The 7555-nt window shown below is 32.0% G+C and overlaps 1 long non-coding RNA gene across 1 annotated transcript; it reads right to left on the minus strand.

Annotated features, from left to right (window-relative positions):
* Positions 1–681: 681 nt before the first annotated feature.
* LOC139359210 (uncharacterized) lies at positions 682–6146 on the minus strand. Its single transcript, XR_011615121.1, has 3 exons — positions 5885–6146; positions 1034–1093; positions 682–922 (listed from the first exon to the last, which is right to left on the minus strand). It is a non-coding gene; the product is annotated as an uncharacterized lncRNA (long non-coding RNA).
* Positions 6147–7555: the final 1409 nt, after the last annotated feature.

A 7555-nucleotide genomic window follows, 5' to 3' on the forward strand; every position in this document is an offset into this window, starting at 1 on the left:
TCAGTGCAACAAATTGGTATTATAACTCTGGAGTATTATAACATTTCTTACATAATTTATTTTTGATAGGATAAATAATTGTAAGAAATAAAGATTATCAGTTATATAATCATTACTCAGTTTATTTGAGCTTCTAAAACTTTCAAACTCACGTGTACATTAAGATTTATAAGTTGAAATAAGAAATGTGCAATTAAAACTTAAGTTGATTGGAATTTAATGTGTTTACCGGTTGAGATAAATGTGTTGCTATAGTTGTTGTTTACTATTTTATGCTGAAGTTTTTGAAATATTAATATAACAAATTATATATGAAATTCCATAAAAAAGGACATGCAGACTAACCATAATCCTCAACATTATGGTTTTCTACATTTAGTATACTCTTTCCCCTTATTTATTAATGAGTTATTGTCAACTCTAATTATTTAGAAACTGTATTTCCTATAAAGAAAGAATCCCTGGGGCATTTGTGTAGTCCAAGTGATCTTCATTTATGAATTATTGCTTATATAGATTAACACAGAGATTGAATACATTTTTTATATATACAGAATTACTTTCAGAGTGTCTGCTACAGTCAGGACTTCATCAGTAAGGTCCTGGTATTATTATGTTGTTATAATTATTTTAAGGTTTAAATAAATAATTGACAAAAATCTATTATAATTTCTTCCTCATATCACTCTTTAATTTTTTTATGTTTATCTGTCTTCTGATTTGCAGTTATGTTCACACAGAGTTGTGAAATAAGAAATACTATGCTCTAGCATATCTTCTTATAATAATTTGAGAATACAGCAAAAAATATATATAAAGCTGAAACAGCCACACAGCTTGGACAACAATCTTCCTTCCTCCGTTTCTGACGTGTGTGCTATTGAAGAATTTCTTCAAATGCTCCATGCTTCAATTTCCTCATCTGTAAAATTAAGAGTAGTACCTTCCTCAGTTTCTACATATTGGCTATTTACATTGATTGCTAAACACTGGGGCTCTCAATAATTGTTTGCTCCTATTATAAGATACATACCTTTTTACAGGACAGGAAAATTATTTTGCTCTCTATAATGCGAACAGAATTTCATTGGGGCTGAAAAAAAGGAGGTTCTTCTTCCATAAATGTTAAAATGCATTTTGAATTTTCTAAATGAACTGGCAAATACTAAGTTGTTTGGGTATTTTCCTGGGGTACATGTCTTTGATACAAAGTCTGATGCAGTAGAGTGGAAAAAATTATGTATCAAAACAAACTCTGGACCCTCTTGCTACAAGATATGAAGCAAATAATCTCACGTAAAAGGACCAGTACAAGTCATGTACCTCTAGTTACTTATTCTCCCTAAACAATGCAGACAACAAGTAATATGCTCTTAGATTAGACTGAAGAGTTAGGATTATAAAAATATATATAAAAGTAGGTTTTATCTACATATTTATTTTCTATTTGTGATTTTATATTTTGTAGGATGATTGGCGCAAAATATAAAAAATGTTTGTTAAAATCAAGGATAACTGAGATAATACATTAAAAATATAAAGGACATTTGAAAGAGTAGTATCTTTAAGAAATCTTTTTTTTTTTTCTGTAGAAGAAAGAAAAACACAAGGTATTTAAAATGCTGAAAAAATGTCAATGGGAAATATTGAAGAACATAATGTCCTGTAAAATTAAAGATTTTAGAACTTAATCTGAATAGTAACTCGTCTAGAGCTAGGTATGGGATCATTAAATATTAAGTAGTTATTTTCATGATTAAAATATAAATTTACATGTTATTTGACAAGTAAGACATTCAATTGAAGGAACAAAGATCATCGTAAAATACAATTATGGAAAATCAATTAATTTTGCACTTTTTTGCTTTTATCAATCCAGTTAATTTCAATAATTTTCAGCTAATATATGTGATAAAAGTTACATTTAAATTAGTGGCACATAGGTCAAAATTTATGTTCCATCAGAAAGCTTTTTCTTCTCTATCTTGTGATATTTTGTTAAAAGAGGAAATATGAAAGTGTGATACTGGAACAGTGTATAAGTATAGATCAATGAAATTGAGAGTACAGAGAAAAGCCACCACATATATTATCAACTGATTTTTTTAAAATATCAACTGATTTTCTACAAGAGTGTCAAGACTGTTCAACTGGGGAGAAAATAGTCTTTACAGTAAGTGTTGCTAGGACATCTGGATAGCCACATACAAAAGAATGAAGGTGAACTTGTACCTAATCATATACAAAATTTAACTTGAAATAAAAGAACTAAAAGTTAGAAATAAAACTACAAAATTCCTAAAAGAAAATATAAGGGTAAATATCTATGTCCTTGAATTTGGCAAAAGATTCTTAGTTATTATACCAAAAACATGAGCAACAAAAGAAAATCAAAAATAGGTACATTAAAACTTCACAAAGTAATTGAACTTTGTGTTTCTAAGGACAATGTACAGAAAGTGAAAGGCAAAATCACAGATTGGGAGAAAATATTTTCAAATCACATATCTGATGACATTTTGTATTTAGAACGCATAAAGAACATGTATAACAATGAAAAGACAATCCATTTTTTTAAAGACAAAGAATCTGAATAAATATTTCACCAAAGAAGATAAACAAATGGCCAATAAGCACATGAAAAGATGCTCAACATCATTAATTATCAATTAAATAAAAATAACACAATGAGATGCCATTCCATACCCACTAGGATGGCTAGAATTGAAAAGGCAGATAATAACAAGGTTTGATGAGGGCGTGAAAACGTTGAAATTGTCATACACTGCTGTTGGGAATGTGAAATGGTGCAACCACTTTGGAAAACAGTTAGGCTTGTCCTCAAACAGTTAAACATAGAATAACTATATGACCTAGCAATTTGACTATTAATTATATACCCAAGATAAATAAAAATAAATGTCACAGAAAAAAACTTACACAAGAATGTTTGTAATATTATTCATAATTGCCAAAATATAGAGACAATCCAAATATCCATCAAAGGAAGAACATCTAAACAAAATCTGATATATTCATACAATGTCATATTATTCAACCTTGAAAAGAAACAGAGCACTGATACATGCCATCACTTTGATGAGCCTCAGAAATGTTATGCTAAGTGAAAAAAAAGTCACTCACAAAAGTTTATATAATATGAAAACTGAAGAGTATTTTATATAAAAGTCAAGAATAGAAAAATCTATAGACACAAAAAGTAGATTAATGGTGACAGGCTGGGAAAAGAGGAGGCTGATATCTTAATTATATAGAGTTGCTTTAAGAGGTAATGAAAATGTTCCAAAATTGGGATGGTTGCATATATCTGCAAATATGCTAAAAACCATTAGTTGGACACATTATTTTATTTTGTATTTTAGAGAAGAGTCTTGCTTTGTTGCCCAGGCTGGTCTCAAACTCCTGGCCTCACACGGTCCTCCCACCTCAGCCTCCTGAGTAGCTGGGATTATAGGTGTGACCCACTGCACACAGCAGATTAAATTTTACATTTTAAATAAATTAATTATGCTATATGTGAGTTATATCAATAAAGTTATTTTTAAATAAGAAAGACAATATGGAGATAGACTATACATGTGTTTATTTGCAAATATCGCATAGCATAATTTCCTAAAATTCCTTAATTCTCCTTTCATTGTATTACAGAATGCTAGGAGTGTAGTAGTATTTTCAGAGTGCCATCTTTAGCCCTCTAATATATCATTTAATTTCTGTCAAGTCTGGTGAAGTACAACAGTGCGTTCCCATGGTATGTTTTGATCAGATTAATATGATTTTTTCTTCCATCTAGTATAAATTGTTTACAAATAAGAGATTTTGAGAACTACAAAAGGCAGGATAGTGAAATCTCTAAAAGTGTATTTTCCAGATGCAGACTTCAACCACTTGTAACTAGTGTGACCTTCAGTGAGATTTTTCACCTCTCTGAGCATGGGTTTTTACTTTGTTAAATTGTAAATAATATTACTAACTGATGTGTAATAAATTAATATATGTAAAGTATTTAGATCAGGTTCTATCATATAGCAATCATTCAGTAAGTATTAGCTATTAGTAAATTATCTGTCTATGGGACAAAATGAAAGTTGTTCTTTAGTCTTATAACTATAAATAAATATTTATATTTTCTTACAGAAAGCGATTAAAGGCTTCTGTTTTTTTCCTAGACATTGTCTATTCATTAACTACAAAAAAAATGGAAAGCCACAACCCAAATCTGTGGCACTTTTATATTTCTTAGAAATCAGTTCCATATTATTATTTTTTTAATTGCGGAAAAGAAAACATGAGATCTACCCTGTTAACAAAATTTTTTAAGCGTATAGCATGGTTTTATTAACTATAAACACAATGTTGTACAGCCAATATCTACAACTTTTCTATCTTGCACTACTGAAACTCTATACCCATTGAACAGCGATTTTTTTGTTTCTCCCTCCCCCTAAGACCTTGGCAAATACCATCATAATTTGTGTTGTCCCTCGGAACGTTAAGTTCATCTAATTTCCATCAATTCTCCTGAGATGTAATAACATTCTACCATGTTGTAATTTGACTAAATGAACTCTGATATGCTTGCTACATCTAATCTACAAGAATACTAAAAATACGAAGTTTAGAACTATAATTACTCATAAGCTAATTTATATATGAAAATGTAATGAGCAGGCCGGGCGTGGTGGCTCACGCCTGTAATCCCAGCACTTGGGAGGCCAAGGCGGGTGGATCACGAGGTCAGGAGATCGAGACCATCCTGACTGACACAGTGAAACCCCGTCTCTACTAAAAATACGAAAAATTAGCCAGGCGTGGTGGCGGGTGCCTGTAGTCCCTGCTACTCGGGAGGCTGAGGCAGGAGAATGGCGTAAACCCTCTCAGCTCACTGCAAGGGAGGTAGAACTTGCAGTGAGCTGAGATGGTGTCACTGCACTCCAGCCTGGGCAGCAGAGTGAGACTCCATCTAAAAAAAAAAAAGAAAATGTAACGAGCAACAATATTCTACAAATGAAGATGTCAATGTATACTATTCATTGAAGCTAAACGAAAATAGTATTTCTCATTAGTATCTAAAAGAGTATTTCTCATTAATATCATTCAGTGTAACTATTGTCCTATGCAATAAGCTTTACAAGTTTCGGCCTATTTTACTCTCATTGGCCATAAAAATTGTTTATACCAATAGTGTCACATTTAGTTATTGGTTTGTATGTAACAGATTATGTTCAAACATAGATTTATCAAAAAACAGAATTTTAAACAATTATCTGAATCACACATATGAAATAATGAATGGCAAAAACTGTTTCTAAATAATTTTTAAAACTGATAATACGTTTTCCACAAGTATAAATTTAGCTACAGTGCTTTATTCTATAGATTGTAAAATATAATTTCAAATAATGTTATAGCTCACTCATTGTTTTTCCTTTATTCATTTGTGAATAAACTTATTTTTAATTGCATAAACATTGAACAGAAGGCAAATTGTTGAGACTATGGGGGACAAAAATTGTACTTGATATTTGGCTTCACATACTTCATTATCTCATAAACATAATCAAGGTACAATTATTGAAAAATAATTCTGAAAATTATTATAAAAAATGACTTAAAGTGCTATTCATACAGCAGATCTCTAGAACTTTTCCATCTTCTAGGACTGAATTTCGATATTCAATGCACTGAACTTCCTCATTATCTCCCTTATCTTTTATTCCATGGCAATCAACATTCTACTTTCTGTGCCTATGAAATGACTAATTTATATAACTTTTATTAGTGGAATCACACAGTATTCGTTCTCCTGTGACTGGCTGTGTGCTAGTTCCAACTATTGCCTTTGCTCTCAGCAGCCCCCAACCTGATGCTCTTCCAGTCAGCACTTAGATTCAGGCAAAACAGAAACAAGTTTCTTCGTAGCCCCTGAAAAGTCTGAAGATTAGACGTATGTTGTAACCTCTCCTTTTCCTCCTAGAGAAAAGCTAAGGTTTGGGAGTTTCCATTCATTTTGCTGTGGTATACCAGGGAGAAGGAATCTGGTGAGTGAGGACCACAAAATTTCCTGCAGGCTTTGACATGGCTGCATTTGTGCATGCCTGGGATGTGAGAGCCTCTAAACTGGTTTTTGGATTACTCACAAAGGTAAGGTCAGTGTATTGTTGTGGAATTAGTGTTTCCATGGGATAAGTAGAATGTGGGGTTTTCTATTCTACCATCTTGTGGACATCACCCCCCCCAAGGCATATTTTATCATAAAATACTTGCACTACCTGTGAAGTAGTATATTATTTGTTATTTGAAAGTGGACTTGGATTAGTAAATCTACATTGCAAACTCAAAGGGCAACTACTGAACAAAGTAAAGAAAAATATTGATGGTATCCTAAGAAAGGAAAACAATTGAATTGTATAAAATGATTAATTAAAACCACAAATTGCAAAAAAAAAAAGTCTAGAGATTAAAATAAGGACCAAAAAACAGTGTTGATAAATAGAAAACATTAGCAAATATTATAGATATTACCCCAGGTATATCAATAATCACTTCAAATGTTAATGGTCTGAATTCATCAATTAAAAGAGGATGTCAGAGTTAAATAAAAAAAGTAAGATAAAATTACATGTTGTTTACAACATACCCATTTTATCTATAAAGCCAAACATGCACTTGATAATTATTATATCAGAAGTAGACAGATTCAAGCAGTCAAAATATCACTAAGGACATGATTGACTGTAATGTATATTCAGAATACTTCGTTAAAAACAGCACGTTTCATATTTTTCTCAAGCTCACATGGAATATTCAGCAAGATAAACCACATTCTGGGCCATGAAACATACCTTAACAAATTTAATTTAATAGAAGTCATACGTGTCTGCTCTCAAACCACAATGAAATTAAAATAGAAACCAATAACCAAGAGACAGCTGGGAAATTCCCAAATATCTGGAGAATAAACAGTACTTTCTAAGTAACACACAGGTCAAAGAAGAAATTTTAAAATATTTTAAATGAAAATACAACTTATTTAAATTTATCAAATACAGCGAAAGCAATGCTTAGAAGGTAATTTATAGCATTTAATGAGTATATTAGAAAAAAGAAAGATCTAGATTTTTTTTTTTTATTTTTATTTATTTATGTATTCATTGAGAAAGAGTCTCAGTCTATTGCCCAGACTGGAGTGCAGTGGCATAATCTCCACTCACTGCAACCTCCGCTTTCCCGGTTCAAGCAATTCTCCTGCCTCAGCCTCCCGAGTACCTGGGACTACCGGTGCCGACCACCATGCCTGGCTGATTTTTGTATTTTTAGTAGAAACATGGTTTCACCATATTGGTCAGGCTGGTCTCGAACTCCTGACCTCAGGTGATCCACCAACCTCAGCCTCCCAAAGCACTGGGATTATAGGTGTGAGCCACCGTGCCCTGCCAGAAAGGTCTAAAATTAATTCTAACTTTCGCTTTAGGGACATAGAAAAAGAAGAGCAAATCAAATCCAACCAAACGTAAGGAGGAAGAGGAGGAGG

The sequence above is a fragment of the Macaca nemestrina genome, chromosome 16 (genome assembly GCF_043159975.1).
Source record: "Macaca nemestrina isolate mMacNem1 chromosome 16, mMacNem.hap1, whole genome shotgun sequence".
Classification (NCBI taxonomy): domain Eukaryota; kingdom Metazoa; phylum Chordata; class Mammalia; order Primates; family Cercopithecidae; genus Macaca; species Macaca nemestrina.